The sequence below is a fragment of the Eriocheir sinensis genome, unplaced genomic scaffold (genome assembly GCF_024679095.1).
Source record: "Eriocheir sinensis breed Jianghai 21 unplaced genomic scaffold, ASM2467909v1 Scaffold192, whole genome shotgun sequence".
In the NCBI taxonomy this organism is placed as follows: Eukaryota; Metazoa; Arthropoda; class Malacostraca; order Decapoda; family Varunidae; genus Eriocheir; species Eriocheir sinensis.
In genome coordinates, this window is record NW_026111317.1 from 401,106 (window position 1) to 420,000 (window position 18,895).

Consider the following 18,895-nt stretch of genomic DNA (forward strand, 5'->3'; position numbering starts at 1 on the left):
TGAACTGGGTTTTGATGGGTGGTTCTCCATTTCTTGGCACCGAGGTCGTGTAAAACTATCACCACCATCACAAGACAGTTCATGGTCCATATTTATAAGCGTCTCTAGCTCCTATATAACTATTTTCAAGGCCACAGAATAGATTATCCAGATTTTCATGTGTAACTCTCCATTTCTTGGCACCGAGGCTGTGTAAAACCATCACCACCATCACAAAACAGTCCCGGCAAGTTCTAGGAGAGGCTTTTCAAACATCCATATTATAACTGTTAAAAATACCTTAAATTCACTGAGAAATAATGCATACCAAAGACCAGGTTATAAATGTTTGTACCCTTTTTTTATTCCATGCCCAGAGGCAGGAGACTGTCAGTAGCAGGAGGGAGGGAGTTGACGACACAAAGAGCCTTGTGTGTGTGTGTGTGTGTGTGTGTGTGTGTGTGTGTGTGTGTGTGTGTGTGTGTTTACCTAGTTGTGAAATACAGGAAAAGAGCCATACTAAGCTCATGTGCGGGTTGGTCACAGCTAGAGAGAGAGAGAGAGAGAGAGAGAGAGAGAGAGAGAGAGAGAGAGAGAGAGAGAGAGAGAGAGAGAGAGAGAGAGAGAGAGAGAGAGAGAGAGAGAGAGAGAGAAAAACAGAGAGAAAAGAGAACAACAGAGAGAGAGAGAGAGAGAGAGAGAGAGAGAGAGAGAGAGAGAGAGAGAGAGAGAGAGAGAGAGAGAGAGAGAGAGAGAGAGATGAAACAAAGAATAAAAGAATATAACAAGAGAGAGAGAGAGAGAGAGAGAGAGAGAGAGAGAGAGAGAGAGAGAGAGAGAGAGAGAGAGAGAGAGAGAGAGAGAGAGAGAGAGAGAGAGAGAGAGATTACATTACAGCCTAGTACTCCTGCAGTAAGCGGTGCCTGGCGTTACCTGAATTTCCTGTTGTCCCTCTGCCTCCACCTCCTCCTCTCTCACTCCAGCTGCCAACCCTCACTCACTCACTCACTCCGCCAGTTGAGTCTTCTGTACCCCCACTTGTTTTCCCGGCCTGAGAATACCCCGCCAGGACTCCTTGTAATCACTGTCATGGTTTGCAGGTGGGTGTTTGGTGACCCAGGGCGTTGAGGGAAGCCAGACGCTCTCCTATAGGGCTTCAGGCAGATACAACTCCCTCATCACCTGCTTCACTCCAGCCCAGACTTTGCCACTCACACCCAACAGCTTCATCTTAAGGTGGGACTGGTTAGGTTACGTTAAGTTTAGGGTATCTTAAAACACAGGATAGGCGGGAACTTAGGGTATGAATTCATAAAGAATGACCTCACTTTGTTGTATAGAAAGTCTCATTAGTAAGGAAGCATAGATGAGTTTTCTGAGTCAAGACCTGTAGTAACTGTTTGGGGTTTTGTTAGGCTATGTTGGGTTAAGTTTAGGGTATCTTCAGACACATGATAGCCAGCACCTTATGGTATAAATCAACAAGAGTCAAGGTCTTTAGTGTTTGTTTTGGTTTTGTTAGGTTATGTTAAGTTAAGTTTAGGGTATCCTCAAACACAGGATAGCTATCACCTTATAGTATAATTCAATGAAGAATGACCTCATTTCGTTGTATAGAAAGCCTCATTAGTAAGGAAGCATATATGAATTCTCTGAGTCAAGACCTATAGTAACTGTTTGGGGTTTTGTTAGGTTAAGTTAAGGGTATACCTTCAAACACATGACAGCCAGCACCTTATGGTATAAATCAACAAAGAATGACCTCACTTTCTCCTATCCAAATCCTATGCATGTTTAGTAAGGCACCAACTTCTACTGATACAAATTAATTTATTGACATCTTTATTCTTTAATGTGTGTGTCTCAGAACACTGAAGGTAAATCTCAACGTCAATCATAACAAAATCCCTTATGCAAGATTTAAGCAGCATTTTCACTCTTTCATCCCTATACTGTCCAAATCCCTTGTGCAAGATTTAAGCAGCATTTTCACTCTTTCATCCCTATACTGTCCAAATCCCTTGTGCAAGATTTAAGCAGCATTTTCACTCTTTCATCCCTATCCTGTCCAAATCCCTTATGCAAGACTTAAGCAGCATCTTCACTCTTTCATCCCTATACTGTCCAAATCCCTTATGCAAGATTTAAGCAGCATCTTCACTCTTTCATCCCTCATGCTGGTAAACTGGAACAATCTTCCTTCGTCTGTATTTCCTCCTGCGTACGACTTGCACTCTTTCAAGAGGAGAGTATCAGGACACCTCTCCTCCTGAAATTGACCTCTCTTTTGGCCACTCCTCTGAATGCTTTTTTAGGAGCAGTGCCTAGTGGGCTTTTTTCTTTATTGTTTCCTTGTTTTACCCTTACACTTTTGACTGAAAAAAAAAAAAAAAATAGGACCCAGCGTACCATGAAAGAAGCAGAGAATCTGACATTTGATTTTGGTGATAGGGTCATGTGGGTGTATAAACCCACTAATCCTCAACACACAACTACTACTACTACTACTACTACTACTATTACTGGGAGACTGGGAGGAGTTTCTGGTGGAGAAGGGAGGGGAGAAAGGCCAGTGGGGAGAGGAGGAAAGGAATGGGAGGGGAAGGAGAGGAAGGGACAAATGAAAGGGGAAAGCATGTTTAGGGCAACTTGTAAAGAGATACACATACACATGCACACACACACACACACACACACACACACACACACACACACACACACACACACACATCTCTCTCTCTCAAGCTTGACTCTGAATAAAAAAAAAGTAAACAAATTGAATTAAATAAAAAAAATCCCTCTTGTGTCGCTTGTGCTTCCCAACCAACAAACAAACAAACACAAAAATACATAAATAAAATAAATAAAAATAAATCCATAAAGGTGTTCATCTGATTTTTCTTCTTTCAATATGATTTTTTCTCCTTTTTTATTTGCTATTTTTTTTCTTTTCATGAATTTATTACTATCTCTATTGTTTACACAGGCAGAAGAAGAAGAAGAAGAAGAAGAAGAAAACACACAGAGAGAGAAGAGGAGGAAGAAGAAGAGGAAGGACTTGTAATATGGCAGACATCAAACCAATGGTGAGTGTTAAATATTTTGTCTTTTCTTCCTTCCTTCCTTCCTTCCTTCCCTCCTTCCTTCTTTCCTTCCTTCCTTCCTTCCTTCCTTTCTTCCCTCCTTCCTTCCTTCCTTCCTTCCTTCCTGGCTCTTGTATGGATGGATAGATGCTTACAGGTATGGGTGAGAGGGGCCTGGGGGTTAATAAGGATAAATCTGGGCGTGATTAAAGAGAGGAAGGAGGAAGAGGAGGGGGGCTGTCTGTCTTCCCTGCCCTTTGATAGCATAGATGGATGAGCAAGTTCTGAGGTTAACCATTCCACAGCCTTCAGTCCAGGGTCTTGTAGTGCCTATAGGGAGGGTCTGGGGTCTGCTAAAACATGCTGAGTAATGCACAGTGGAGGCATTAGCATAGGGGTGGTTAGGACAGTTTTTTGGGGAAGAAAGATCATTAACGAACAACAGAGAGTGGGGGATAGAACAGAGGGACACCACTGTGGACAGGTTTAGGGGCAGAACAGTGACCATCTTCTACAGTGGAGATAGAAGAGCTGGAAAGGAAACTGAGAGAGAGAGAGAGAGAGAGAGAGAGAGAGAGAGAGAGAGAGAGAGAGAGAGAGAGAGAGAGAGAGAGAGAGAGAGAGAGAGAGAGAGAGAGAGAGAGAGAGAGAGAGAGAGAGAGAGAGAGAGAGAGAGAGAGAGAGAGAGAGAGAGAGAGAGAGGCCGAAGAACTGGGAAGGAAAAATAAATGTAAAGAAAAAAAAAGATTGAGATGAAATTTGAATAAAATGTCATGTATATATGTGGAGTGTTTTGCTGGAATACACCACTCAAATATTACCCCAGTGTGCCCCAGTAATACCCCAATATTACCTGAAGGATGATGCCTCAGTGGACCCAAATATTACCCCAGTGTGCCCCAGTAATACCCCAATATTACCTGAAGGATGATGCCTCAGTGGACCCAAATATTACCCAGTGTGCCCCAGTAATACCCCAATATTACCTCTAGGATGCCTGTTACCCCATTTTCATCCCAATATTACCTCTGATACCAAAGTGCACCCAGTATTACCCTCAAAATTACCTCAAGGTGTCCCAGTATTACCTCTGTGATGCTCTAGTGAATGCAATATTACAGCAGTGTAGCTCAGTAGTACCCCCAAGGTGACCAAATATTACTTCAATATTGCTCCAAAATTACCCTGAAATACCGCAGTATTACCTCACCAATATCCTAGTGGAGCAAGTATTACACCAGAGTATTCCAGTATTGCTCTGATATTACCCTAGTGTGCCCCAATATTACCTCTAATTCCCAAATTTATCCCAATATTACCCAAATACACTTCAGTATTACCTCAACAATATCTCAATGAACCCAGCATAACACTAGAGTATTCCAGTATTACTCTGATATTACCCTAGTGTGCCCCAATATTACCTCTAATTCCCAAATTTATCCCAATATTACCCAAATACACCCCAGTATTACCTCAACAATATCCCAATGAACCCAGCATAACACCAGAGTATTCCAGTATTGCTCTGATGTTACTAAGGTGCCCCAATATTGCCTCTTATTATGCTCATATGTATTGTAATATTACCCCAGTGGTACACAATATTACCTCTAGAATATCACAGAGCAGCCCAGTGTATCCAATATTATCTCTGTAGGAGTCCATGTTAATATTAATGCTGGTTATCATTGGGGTAATATTAGGATCTGATGCTACTAAGGTACCCCAATATTGCTTCTTATGCCCATATGTATTGTAATATTACCACAATGCACCCATATATTACCTCTAGAATATCACAAGGCAGGCCAGTATTACCTGCATGGTACTCAATGTTAATGTTGGGTGCATTGGGGTATTACCGAAGTGTACTGTTCAGGGTAGACTTGGGTAATGCTGCTCTAAAAAGAAGTAGTTTTACCCACAGAGAGAGAAAAAATAGATATTGATTGATAAATTTGGAGAAATATATAGAATGAGAGAGAGAGAGAGAGAGAGAGAGAGAGAGAGAGAGAGAGAGAGAGAGAGAGAGAGAGAGAGAGAGAGAGAGAGAGAGAGAGAGAGAGAGAGAGAGGAAGGAAGAAAAAGTAAAAGGAATGGAAGGAGAGAATGTCAGAGAGAGAGAGAGAGAGAGAGAGAGAGAGAGAGAGAGAGAGAGAGAGAGAGAGAGAGAGAGAGAGAGAGAGAGAGAGAGAGAGAGAGAGAGAGAGAGAGAGAGAGAGAGAGAGAGAGAGGAAGGAAGTAAGAAAAAGAAAAAGGAATGGAAGGAGAGAATGTCAGAGAGAGAGAGAGAGAGAGAGAGAGAGAGAGAGAGAGAGAGAGAGAGAGAGAGAGAGAGAGAGAGAGAGAGAGAGAGAGAGAGAGAGAGAGAGAGAGAGAGAGAGAGAGAGAGAGAGAGAGAGAGGAAGGAAGAAAAAGTAAAAGGAATGGAAGGAGAGAATGTCAGAAAGAGAGAGAGAGAGAGAGAGAGAGAGAGAGAGAGAGAGAGAGAGAGAGAGAGAGAGAGAGAGAGAGAGAGAGAGAGAGAGAGAGAGAGAGAGAGAGGAAGGAAGAAAAGTAAAAGGAATGGAAGGAGAGAATGTCAGAGAGAGAGAGAGAGAGAGAGAGAGAGAGAGAGAGAGAGAGAGAGAGAGAGAGAGAGAGAGAGAGAGAGAGAGAGAGAGAGAGAGAGAGAGAGAGAGAGAGAGAGAGAGAGAGAGAGAGAGAGAGAGGAAGAAAAAGTAAAAGGAATGGAAGGAGAGAATGTCAGAGAGAGAGAGAGAGAGAGAGAGAGAGAGAGAGAGAGAGAGAGAGAGAGAGAGAGAGAGAGAGAGAGAGAGAGAGAGAGAGAGAGAGAGAGAGAGAGAGAGAGAGAGAGAGAGGAAGGAAGAAAAAGTTAAAGGAATGGAAGGAGAGAATGTCAGAAAGAGAGAGAGAGAGAGAGAGAGAGAGAGAGAGAGAGAGAGAGAGAGAGAGAGAGAGCGACAGAGAGAGAGAGAGAGAGGTAGGACCACAAAGTAAAAGGAAGGGAAGGAGAGAATGTCAGAGAGAGAGAGAAAGAGAGAGAGAGAGAGAGAGAGAGAGAGAGAGAGAGAGAGAGAGAGAGAGAGAGAGAGAGAGAGAGAGAGAGAGAGAGAGAGAGAGAGAGAGAGAGAGAGGAAGAAAAGTAAAAGGAATGGAAGGAGAGAATGTCAGAGAGAGAGAGAGAGGAAGAAAAAAAAGGAAGGAGAGAAGAGAGAGAGAGAGAGAGAGAGAGAGAGAGAGAGAGAGAGAGAGAGAGAGAGAGAGAGAGAGAGAGAGAGAGAGAGAGAGAGAGAGAGAGAGAGAGAGAGAGAGAGAGAGAGAGAGAGAAAGTGGGGACGCAACAAAGAAGGGATTGTCAGAGAGAGAGAGAGAGAGAGAGAGAGAGAGAGAGAGAGAGAGAGAGAGAGAGAGAGAGAGAGAGAGAGAGAGAGAGAGAGAGAGAGAGAGAGAGAGAGAGAGAGAGAGAGAGAGAGAGAGAGAGGAAAAAAATCAAATAAGTATAATATTGGTTAATCTTTTCTTGTAGAGTGCAATGCAGTCAACAAACAGATTGATTTAAATGATGAACTAAATAAAATTTAAATAATTTTGTGAGTTATCTGTCTAAGTTGTGTCAAATGACAGTTTAGTGAACAGCTACACTAAAATGTAACATGCAAAATAGTAAAATATATGGACATGCTTGGCCGCTGTGAGTGCTGTGGTCCACTGCAGTTCAGATTATTTGACTTTAATGTATAAGGAAAATATTGTCCCATTATTCTCTGCTGTACATTCTGAGACGTCAATATTATTATTATACCACCACCCAAACACACACATTTTACAAAGCTTTGAGTTTTGTGTCTTTCCAAGTCTTTCCAGGGGTTAGTGACTCTGGTGATAGTTTAACTGTTGTTCTGTACCATGAATCTAAGAAACACACATTGGACAAGGTTTTCATAGTAGTTTCTGCCATTTCCAAGGGTAGTTGGACAACCCTTGTGGTAGTGTAACCCTTCTTCTGTACCATGAACCTAAGAAACACATTAAAAAAGGTTCACACAGGATTTTCAGGCATTTCCAGGGGTAATTTGATGACCCTGGTGGTATTGTGACCCTTCTTCTGTACCATGAACCCAAGAAACACATTTAACAAGGCTCACATAGGAGTTTCAGGCATTTCCTGGGGTAGTTTAGTGACCCTGGTGGTATTGTGACCCTTCTTCAGTACCATGAACCCAGAAACACATTTAACAAGGCTCACATAGGAGTTTCAGGCATTTCCTGGGGTAGTTTAGTGACCTTAGTGGTAGTGTAACTGTTGCTCTGGACCATGAACATACATTTGCCAAGACTTTCTGTAAGAGTTGTGGGCCTGTGCATGGGTAGTTTTATGACCCTGGCGGTAGTGTGACCCTTCCTCTGTACCATGAACCACTAAAATCCCTCCCAGCAGCAGCTTTCTCCTTCTCCATTCCTTCCTTGTTGGCCTCATTGTCAGGCAAGCACAGTGCAGGGAGGTGCTAAAATATACCCAATCAGATCAGGAGACTCCGGAGATGGTGGTGTTGACGGCTGCATGCTCACTAGATGCCCTGTATTGGGGGGACAGGAGAAGGGAATCACCAGCAAACAAACTGTGAGACAAAGGAGAAAAGGAAACAACTAAGAAAGGGAAAGAAAGAAAGGTTACTGACCCAAAATCTAACAGAAGGGTTTGCACAAGTCCACTCATGAGCTGAATCTTGAGGATAACAATTGTAAAGCATAAAACTACCCCTGAAAATGCCCTGTGAAAGCCTTTTTAATTATATTTCTCAGGTTCAGGGTACAGAGGAAGGGTCACACTACCACCAGGGTCTTAAAACTATCTTTGAAAATGCCCAAAACCTCTACCAAAGCCTTGTCAGATGTGGGTTTCTTCATGTTCAGGGTACATTGAAGGGGTCACACTACCACCGGGGTTCTAAAACTAGCCCTGGATGTGATGTATACAGTGGGTTTAAAACCTTCACACCCACAGTACTGCTTCATTTTCCTCTGTACCATGCAGGGAACCAATCTCCTCCTGGTGCTGAGGGAAATATGTGCTACCTAATATATGGACGTATTTGGCCGCTCATAGAAGGTGCTCAGCTTCTTAGACTGTTTTGTGATCCCAGTGATAATTTTGCATGGCTTCTGCACCTTGAACTGGAGAACCATCCTTGAAAACCCGATTCATTTAATAATATTGGCCTCTACCGTACATACTAATTAAATATCATCCATTCCGTACCAACTGTCATGTCAATCTCAATGCAGCCTGAACCAGTCAGGGCAGTTGTATAGATGTATAGCATAGTCTCAGTTCACCTTCCCAGTGGTGCCTCCTTGCTCCTTGGCGCCTTTCTGAGCATGCTTTGGTTACATGTGCCTTTGTTACCACTAAATCTAGTCTCTGCCTTCCTAACACTGCTGTCAACACGTTGCTGCTCTATGATAAAACAACTGCCTCTCTCGAGTTCTCTTATTTTTATAGACGTCTGATTTAGGTCTTGTTTAATGTTCTTGTGTTCCCTTCATTTCCGTTGCTTAACTATTTTGACCTATGTATGCAATCTCTCGTCATTCTCTCCTCTTAAAAAGTTGTTCATCTTCCTCTCTCATAAGCTTATATTTCTAATGTTTCTTTCCTTGTATTAGTTTGTTATACTTATATTATAATATGTTGTTTTTTGTGGTTTAAATTAGTTTCTCCTTGCTTAAATTTTAAAATGATCAAAATAACAAAAAATTCAGTTTTAGACAAAAAATATATGAAAATTGGCTTTAAAATGAACAAAATTTGCCATAACTAGCAGTAAAAATAGCTTGAAAATCTGTACTAAGTCCATTATACTTTTCTTCTGGCGTCCGGAGATTTAGCACAATGGTTATTTGTAAAATAAAACACAAGATACGTCCCTGAACTTTATTTTCACGAGATAGAAAGTTCACATCTCGCTAGCTAATACATAAGAATCCATGGCAGTCTTCAGAGTTGAATGATTCTTTTCCCTCGGCAGAATTGAACAGCTGAATGGACTCCATCTCTTGAGGGGCGGCTTCGTATCCCAGCGTGATCTCCTGCAAGGCATCCCAGCACACACCACATGCTCTGGAGGGGGAGAGAACGACAAGATGAATCGGCCTTGTCTTGGAGGAAATGTACTCTGTTTTGACTTTGCTCTCAATAAACATAGACCCTAAGATTTTTTTTTTTTTTTTAAATTATAAAACACCCGAACAGTTTGCAATCTTTCTCCGGAGAGGCTTTGAAGTATAATTGACTTAGGGACAAATTTAAGGTTAAAATTTCCTACTATTTTTTGCTTATTTCTGGCCAAAAGAGGCATATTTTAGATGAATTTCTGGAATATTCAAGCTATGTAACAGAAAATATATTAAGCATATAAAACAATTAATATAAAGACAGGGCAACATTAGCAGACAATTCAAAAGCCAAGATGAAGGGATGGTCTAAGTGAGCACAAAAGCCAAGAGGAACAGATGTAGAAATAATGAGGACAGAATAATTAATGAAACTGAATTGAAAACATCCATGTATATTGTATACAAAAACGAAGGAGAAATCTAACAAAAGACGTCATAATCTGAGACCAAAGCCAATATTACCCAGAGTCCAGCCGAGAGGGGCATAAGGGACCTTGTATATATTATAAGCAAGGTTCGGAAGTCTTGAAATGTGTTCTGGGAGGGAAACTTAACCCATAATTTACTGAATAATTGGTCATTTAATCCCTCTTATCAGGACACACTGAGGAGGAATGCATTGATGGTCATAACATGGAACGATTATATGTATAGAGAGGAGAGAAAGTGAGGAGGAGGAGAATATGAAATGAAGAGAAGTAAAAGGGAAGAGACAAAGATATAGAGGAAGACAAGAGAAGGAATATCTATCAGGAGGAGGAAAAATAAGATACGAGGGAGAGGAAGGGGCAGAAATGGCAGTAGAAGGGAGGAAGGATGAACAGCAGGAGGGAAGAGTCACCACAGCCCGGCCGACCCCATAAGGTACAGTATAAAGACCCTTGTTAACGAGAGGAAAAAAATCAATGAAATTACAAGGAAATTAGTGATGAGAACATAATACAGAAAGATTATTGTTATGTGGATTATTCTGACCTCTGCTGGGACGTGCAGGCCTATATAATTATTAATCACGGCACTGCCTTCACACACCAATATATAACTAACTAATGAATGAGCTAATTGATTAACTACGTGTGATGACTGCTTACTAACTAACTAATGACTCAATAAACTAATTAACTAATGAATGAACTAATAAATGAACTAATTGATTAACTACATGCGATGACTGCTTACTAACTAATGACTCAATAAACTAATTAACTAATGGATGAACTAATTAACTAGCTAACTGACTAACAGGGGGCTACCGTAACTCAATACAAGCCTAGGTCAGTATTCATACATGTTTCCGCCTATCTCATCAACTGTTTCCAAAAGCCGAGAAGATGAGTGAAGTTCTACAGAGTGTTATTGTAAGTTCATGGTACAGAAAAATGGTCACATTACCACCAGGGTCATTAAATTAGCCCTGGAAATGCCCTAAACTCCTACGAAAACCATGTCAAATGTGTGTTTCTGAGGTTCACGGTTCAGAAGAAGGGTCACGCTATCACCAGGGTCATCAAATTAGCCCTGGAAATGCCCTAAATCCTACAAAAACCATGTCAAATTTGTTTTACATAGGTTCATGGTACAGAAGAAGGGTCAAACTACCACCAGGGTCATAAAACTACCCCTGAAAGTAACCAGAAATCTTATGAAAGCCGTGTCAAATGCATGTTTTTTGAGTAAACTGCCCCTGGCCAAAAAATTTTCACTTATCCCCAGACTGAAATGAACGTGGAGCCTCTGAGCCTTTGGCCTAAACCTTTTCGGTGTGACCAGCGATAGTCTCAGTATCCTCAGTGTTGTTCGTTTAGGCAAAACACTTACATCATACGTTTGGAGTTTTATGTGTTCACTGCCGTCTGAGTCCTTTAGGATTGGTCCAACCTGCTATACAATAAGGTGGTTACAAGGGAGATCTTTTAAGGCCATGGATAAACCTGTGCGCCTTGCTTCTCCCCGGGCAAGAGCTCTTTCCATGGTGTCGGTGTCTGTGTCTGCCAGCGACACCACACCATTCCAAGATAACACAACGAAGCAAACTCAGGTTTACGGGGGAGGGAAAAGTGTCAGTGTGATAGTAGGGAGTCACGAAAACCCTCAGTGAACCACAATGCACAGTCCCATACATATCAGTCCCTAATGCCACCGTGGGTTGCGACGTCTGCCTGGAAGGGCCTATAGTCAAACCATTTCAAATAGTCCATTTTGCATTTACTTCCTTGGGTCCTTTCCTCCCTCTGCTCTGCCACACAGTCCCAACACCTATTTTTCCCTCTCATATGTTGCCTATAGATAAGATAGGAGAGGAAGGGAATCTGAATCAAATGCCCAAAAGGACTATTTGAAATTATTATACTATAGCTGTTTGATCCTTATTCTGTACCGTGAACTAAAAACACACATTTGGCAAGGCTTTCATGGGGGTTTTGTTTATTTCCAGGGGTAGTTGTGTGACCCTGGTGGTAGTCTGATCCTTCCTCTGTATCATGAACCTAAAAACACAGATTTGGTAAGGCTTTCGTGGGAGTTTTGAACATTTCCAGGGGTAGTTTTACGACCCTGGTGCTAGTTTGACCCTTCCTCAGTAGCATGAACCTAAAGAACACTCACTGGAACCTGACTGACTCCCTCTTTGACCTTTAGAAATAGCTGATGTGAGAAGTGAAAGAGTATACCAGCCTAATTCATGATGAAATTAGTGTCAATGCAGACCCCACAAGACAGGCGCAAAGTCATCATTATCTTTAATGGTGAAGGCCTCAGTTATCGCCAAATAGCACAGCCAATTGGTGTGTCCATCTCTAACGTAGCACGATGAATGGGTCTGCAGATATGTGGCCACAGGCTCCACTAGTGACAGGCCTCAAAGCAGACTTAACAGAGTAATTACCATAGGGGTGCATACCCTCATTACCAAATAAATACTTCCCATCCTCATATATTGTATATATGTAACCATAATGATGCAGTATGTGGTTTACGTATTAATTCTGGCATATAATTCTGTATAATTTTACTGGCAATTATGCTTCTAAACTACCACCTGGCACTATCATTCCCTCAACTGAATAGGAATGAGGTCAGCCACAGCATTTAAACTGCCTGACAATGGTCCCCAAGCACACACACATTCATCATGGCTTTAGTAGGAGTTGTGGGCTTTTCCATGGGTGGTATCTTGACCCTGGTGGGAGTCTGACAAGACTCTGTATCATTAACTCAAGAAATACTCCTGAGAACACATTTTGCCTTTTTTTTTAGCATTTAAGAATAACTGATGTGAGAGTCTGAAGAGTCCAAGAATAGCGATCAATGTCCTGAGTGGAGTGGCTTACATAATAATTGAATCCACACCACAGTCTCATAATAATTGTCAATAATTTATGTAATGCATTGATGACCTTTTGTCAGTGACTCAGAGCTGAGTTAGTTAGCACCAGAATGGCATCTTGTAGACGAACAACCACCCTTGTGGTGAAGAATTATCACCCCAACCAATTATTATAGTACGCTTACGTCAACGATATATTTCCAGCACAGAATATGAGCAATGCATTATCTAGATCAAGCGTCAAGGCTCATCAGTGCACATGTGATCCTGAGTCACTGGCACCTCACTCCTTCGTTGAGTATGAGTACACAGGGCTAACACGTTCTACACAGGGAGAAGTGTCTCACAATTGTTGGTCTGTGTATCTCAGAATGGCTGGGATGCTTACAGTGTTGGAGAAGGTTTTGGTGAGTGTATCTAAGGGAGCTTCACCCTGCCTGCCTGTTTGAGGTGGCCATGTCTACCTGGTGGTCCCAGTGTGGCGTTGAGTCTCGCCCCTGATTTGGTTTGTCCCATCCTGATTTGCACATGACAGAAGCCAAATTTTAACTATGACTGAGTAACTAAGTGTGAAGAAGTACCAAGGAGGACCTAAAAAGCGATGCAAAGTGGAACAGGTCAAAAGAATAAGCGGAGGGATTGTTGACATTCTAGTTATATACATACATACATACGTACGTCATCACTTACTTTAATAAAAATATAAATAACATTGTAAACAAAGCCCGGACAAACCAAATCAGGTGGATGAGGCTTAACGCCATACCGGGGCACAGCTACATGGCCAGCAGCTGTGCCTTTGCTATCTATTAACCCGGTAGCAGCAACGGGCCAAATTTGTGGCTTTACCACGTACCAGCGATGGGCCAAATTCTTGCCATGATATAAATCCCCCTAAATAGATGATGCGTAAACTGATCACAAATGCATTGACACATATTATGAAATGGTTTGTGTGAGATGATTTTTTCTCATTATTCTCGCTTAGAGGGAGCGGCCTTTAAGAACCATGATCCCCGCAGCTACCACCGGGTTAATGCCTTAGCCACGCCACACCACCCATCAGATCCAGCCATGCTAAACACCACACCCCACATCAGACCTGCCACACCCAGCCACACCACACCCCATATCTACACCACCCAGTCAGGCCACACCACACCCCATATCAGACCGTGATAAACCACACCACACTGCATCACACCCAGCCACACCACACCCCATATCTATACCACCCAGTCAAGCCACACCACACCCCATATCAGATCATGATAAATCACACCCAGCCACACCACACCCCATATCTACACCACCCAGTCAGGCCACACCACACCCCATATCTACACCACCCAGTCAGGCCACACCACACCCCATATCTACACCACCCAGTCAGGCCACACCACACCCCATATCAGACCGTGATAAACCACACCACACTGCATCACACCCAGCCACACCACACCCCATATCTACACCACCCAGTCAGGCCACACCACACCCCATATCAGACCATGATAAACCACACCACACTGCATCACACCCAGCCACACCACACCCCATATCTACACCACCCAGTCAAGCCACACCACACCCCATATCAGATCATGATAAGCCACACCAGCAACATCACACCACACCTCATAATAGATCCTAGCACACCACACATCACACCACATCCCCCATCACAGCCAGGAACATCAAACCACATAGCGCACCCAGCCACACCAGAGCCCACACACCATCAGGCCACACCCTTCACACCATGTTACACTAAACGTCACAGCTATATTAATACCCTATATCACTTGGCACTTACATATAGCAGTCAGTGACACTCTATTGCATTAGTCTTCCATTATGAACCATCTTGGTTGAGTAGATTATCTCACTATATACAAAAACTATGGTTAGTCTACTCCTGAAAACCTCTCTCTCTCTCTCACACACACACACACACACACACACAATCCTCTAGGGCAGGGGTCGGCAAGCTTCACAGTGCCAGGCAGGGGTAGAGACAGCTTCTAGGTGCACTGGAGTGCCAAGGAGAACCCAAAAGTGACTGTACAAAAACTTTATAGATAATTATCAGGCACACATTGACTAGATTACAAGAAATTTATTGAAAACCATGCACATCAGTGAGTGCAGACAACAGTTTTATCATATTAGTGGGATGGTTGGTGCCACGGAGAGGTGACTCAATGTCTGGATTGACTGATGAGGTGGTCACCAGCTGGGAGCGTATGTGAGACTTTGTATATTTCATTTTTGAAAAGAGTTGTTCACAACATTGCCAAACATGGCAACGATGCGTTTTACATGCTTAATGTATTTGAGAGAAGAGAGTATAATTTCACGGAAGAAGAGGTGCGGTACCTTGCCTTCTGCTCCTCATTACACAAAGTTGCGGGCCAGATTGTTATACACATATCAAGCAGGGTGACGGACCATGAGTTCCGTCTCTGGCCCGTGGGTTGGAGGTTGCACAAGCTTTCCATATTTTTGATCACCCCACAACACTTACATATCTTTTTCTCTTTAAAATATTTTAACATGGGAAATGGTGTGTGTACGGAAAGCATAAGACAGTAAAAGTAATGAACAGTGTGTGTGCGTGTGTGTGGTGTGTGTGTGTGTGGTGTGTGTGTGTGTGGTGTGTGTGTGTGTGTGTGTGTGTGTGTGTGTGTGTGTGTGTGTGTGTGTGTGTGTGTGTGTGTGTGTGTGTGTGTGTGTGTGTGTGTGTGTGTGTGTGTGTGTGTGTGTGTGTGTGTGTGGTGTGTGTGTGTGTGTGTGTGTGTGTGTGGTGTGTGTGTGTGTGTGTGTGGTCTCACTCCAGCGTTCGTGAGGGGAGGATGTGCTCGCGTGTTGCTCCTCGGTTGCGTCTTATCCCAAGAGCCATCTGGCATATGAAAGTATGGAAAATTTACTTCAAAGTAAATTAGTGAAATTGATAGACCAGAAATGTGGAAAGTGTTTAACTCGGATGGAAACTGCGGCAGTGAAGTGTGATCAGTGTGGTAGCTTGTTTCATGTTAAGTGTACTGGACTGCCGATACATATAGCTGTGAAATATTTCACTTCAAGAATCACATATACGTGTGAAATTTGCGTGGAAAGTAGAACTGAGGGATATGAAGAAGTGGCGAAACTACTGAGTGGAGGGGATGATAGTCAGGCACGAGGTCGGGGGGCTGATGACGTCACGACCGGCCAAGGCGGAGGTTTCCCTACCTCTTCAAAAGATTATGATCTTGTTACTAACTTGGTTGTTGGTATGAAAGATTTAAAAATGGAATTGACTAAATTGCAACAAAGGATGAATGAGATGCAGGGAGCGAACCTTCGGGCAAGTGTGGAGGCAGCATTGCCTGTTTTGGCTGCAGGGGTAACAACGGCAGTTGAAGAGGCGGTTTCAGCTCAAACCGGTCGTGAGATTGATGATGATGGTGGCGGTGCACGGTGGGCAGAGGTAGTGTCAAGAGGCAGGAAGAGGAAAGAAGGACAGAAAAACAAGAACTTGCTTATTCTTAAGGCGGGAGGTAATGAGAAAGCGGTTGATATGAAGAAAAAAGTAGAGGAGGTTTTGTCTGATGTTCAGATACTGGATTCGAAGCTCACATGGAAGGGAAACATTGTGATGAACTTTGAGTCTGAGGAGAGTCGAACTGAGGCACAGAATAAGTTGCACGGTGTTGATAATCTGAATGTTTCATGTGGGAGGCGTCTGAACCCAAAGATTATGATCTGCAATGTTGCTCAGGTGGAGGATGGTGATTCAATCATTGAGACAGTTATTGAGAGAAATGATCTGAGCATGATTGATGGAGTGAAGGATAAGATGAGTGTTATCTTCCATAAACCTGCTGCTGGAGGGACTGTTCACTATGTGCTGAAATGTGATCCAGAGGTTCGTGCTTTCATTCATAGGAAAAATGACAATTTAAAGATGAAGTGGGGTGTGTATCAGGTGCGTGATTGCTACCATGCATTGATGTGCTACCACTGCTTGAAGTTTGGCCACAAGATGGGGAATTGCCAGGCCAAGGCCAACGGTCAGGCTCCTCATTGTTACAAGTGTGCTGGTGAACATGAGGGGCGCACATGTCGGTCTGATGTGAGGAAGTGCTTGAACTGCAATATGGCAAAACGTCGGGATGATCACGGAGTGAGCAGTCTATCTTGTCCTATTTTTGCCGCCGAAATAAATAGGATTAGACTCAGCACTGACCATGGCTTCTGATATGCAAAGGATTAAGTGTGGACTATTGAATGTGCAGTCGGCAAGAAACAAGACTTTTGAAATAAGGGAAATTATCAATAGTCAACAACTTGATTTTTATGCTATTACTGAGACTTGGCTGACGGACTTTGACTCTGCAGTGATGAAGGAAATGACTCCTGTGACTCATTCTTTCTTGCACAATTCAAGGAGAGACGGTCGTGGGGGTGGTGTGGGGTTGTTCGTCTCCAATGCTATGAAGAAAGTAAAGAAGTGTGAGCCCCCATCTTATAACAGCTTCGAACTGTTGCAAGTTGAGTGTGACACAAATGGGAATAAACTGACAATTATAACAGTGTACAGGCCACCATCTACTAGCCTCAGCTTGTTTATAGAGGAGTTTGGACTATACTTAGAAACTATTGATATGGTGTCCATGAATATTATAGTGTGGGGTGATTTCAATCTTTGGCTGGATGATCCTGAGGCTCGCTATGTGCAACATTTTATTGATATGATATCAGTGTTCAATCTCGCCAATGTTGTGGATCGACCTACATCGATTTGTGGACATATCATTGATTTGGTGTTGATTGATAGATCAGGTGAACTGGTACGTGAGCTTCATGTGGATGACTTATGCTCCCTTTCCCCGGTACATAAATTTGTCTTTTAGTATATCCTTGAAACTCAACAGAAAACAGTTTAAGCAAATTAACTTTCGTTCTACAAGGAATTTGAACTGTGACACGTTATTAAAACAGATGTGTGACAGAATTATGGAACGCTATGGTGAATTATGTAATCATGGGTCAGTAATTGAGTGTCATCTATGTTTATATAGTATTTACAATGCTGTGATGAAAGAGGAATACGAAAATATGTGTCCTGCAGTAGAGAAGAGAATAGAAGTGAAAGATAATGCCCCATGGTACAATGAAGAGATCAGAAGAGCGAAAACTATCAAAAAAAGGAAGGAGAGGCTGTGGCGAAGGCACCGGACTGAGGAACGTAGAGTGGAATTTACTCGGGCACGCAACTATGTCAAAAGGCTCATTGAGATAAGAAAACGTAATTTTTATAAAGAGAGAACTGAACAGGCTGGACCAAATATACATAAACTTTACAAGATACTGGATGATCTGACCGGAAATAAGAAGAAACAGAAATTGCCAGAAGGATATGTTGACAGTGAGTTAGCTAATGAATTTCTACAGTTTTTCGAGAACAAGATAAGAAGAATTGTTTCGGCATTCAGTCGTAGTGATAGCGTTGTGTCTGGGAATGAACACATCTCTGAACCAGAAGTGAAATTAACTGTGTTTCAAACTGTTACTGAGTCAACTGTTAAGGATGTGATAAGGAGAGCAAAATACACCCATTGTGCTAATGATCCAATGCCAATTAGCATATTTGATGGCAACGTGAATTTCGGCAGGCTGATAACTATTATGACAAAGATGGTGAACACGTATATCTGAAGGAGTGTTCCCTAACTCAGAAAAGCAGGCCATTATTAAGCCTATATTGAAGGGAGATCTAGACCCACAGTTGCTTTCTTCGTTTCGCCCTGTGTCGAACTTGACATTTCAGTCTAAAGTTTTGGAAAGTGTTCTTCTTATACAGCTGACAGACCACCTGAACAAGGTTGGTGCGATTCATGACAATCAGTCGGCATATCGTAATTTATATTCCACTGAGACAGCTCTGTGCACTGTTGTGAGTGACATGCGTGTGCTTATGGATGGAGGAGAATGTGGATTGTTGCTTTTATTGGACTTGAGTGCGGCGTTTGATACAGTGGTGCACGATACGCTATTGGAAATTTGTGAACATAATGGTATTGAACGTAGTGCTCTCTCATATCTCAAGAGCTACCTAGAAGGTCGAACCTATTGTGTACAGATAGGAGATGAGTTTTCAGACTCATTGCCTTTGAGGAGAGGAGTTCCGCAAGGGAGCGTATTGGGGCCGGTGCTGTTTTGTTTGTATACTGCGGATTTGTCTGTGGTACTCGAGAGGTATGGAGTGAAATTTAAATTGTATGCTGACGACACGCAATTCTACCTGTCAGTGACAAATATACAAGAAGCTGAAGCTCAT

At 42.6% G+C, this 18,895-nt stretch overlaps 2 long non-coding RNA genes across 2 annotated transcripts in view; one reads left to right on the forward strand and one right to left on the reverse strand.

Annotated features, from left to right (window-relative positions):
* The window catches only part of LOC126990707 (uncharacterized), a 40,437-nt gene extending 31,156 nt beyond the window's left edge, over positions 1-9,281 (forward strand). The window contains exons 10-12 of the long non-coding RNA XR_007744662.1: positions 1,080-1,215; positions 2,966-3,065; positions 9,098-9,281. This is a non-coding gene — a long non-coding RNA (uncharacterized LOC126990707). The remainder of the gene's footprint in view (positions 1-1,079; positions 1,216-2,965; positions 3,066-9,097) is intronic.
* The window catches only part of LOC126990708 (uncharacterized), a 12,834-nt gene continuing 2,928 nt past the window's right edge, over positions 8,990-18,895 (reverse strand). Inside the window, exon 2 of the long non-coding RNA XR_007744663.1 lies at positions 8,990-9,189. This is a non-coding gene — a long non-coding RNA (uncharacterized LOC126990708). The remainder of the gene's footprint in view (positions 9,190-18,895) is intronic.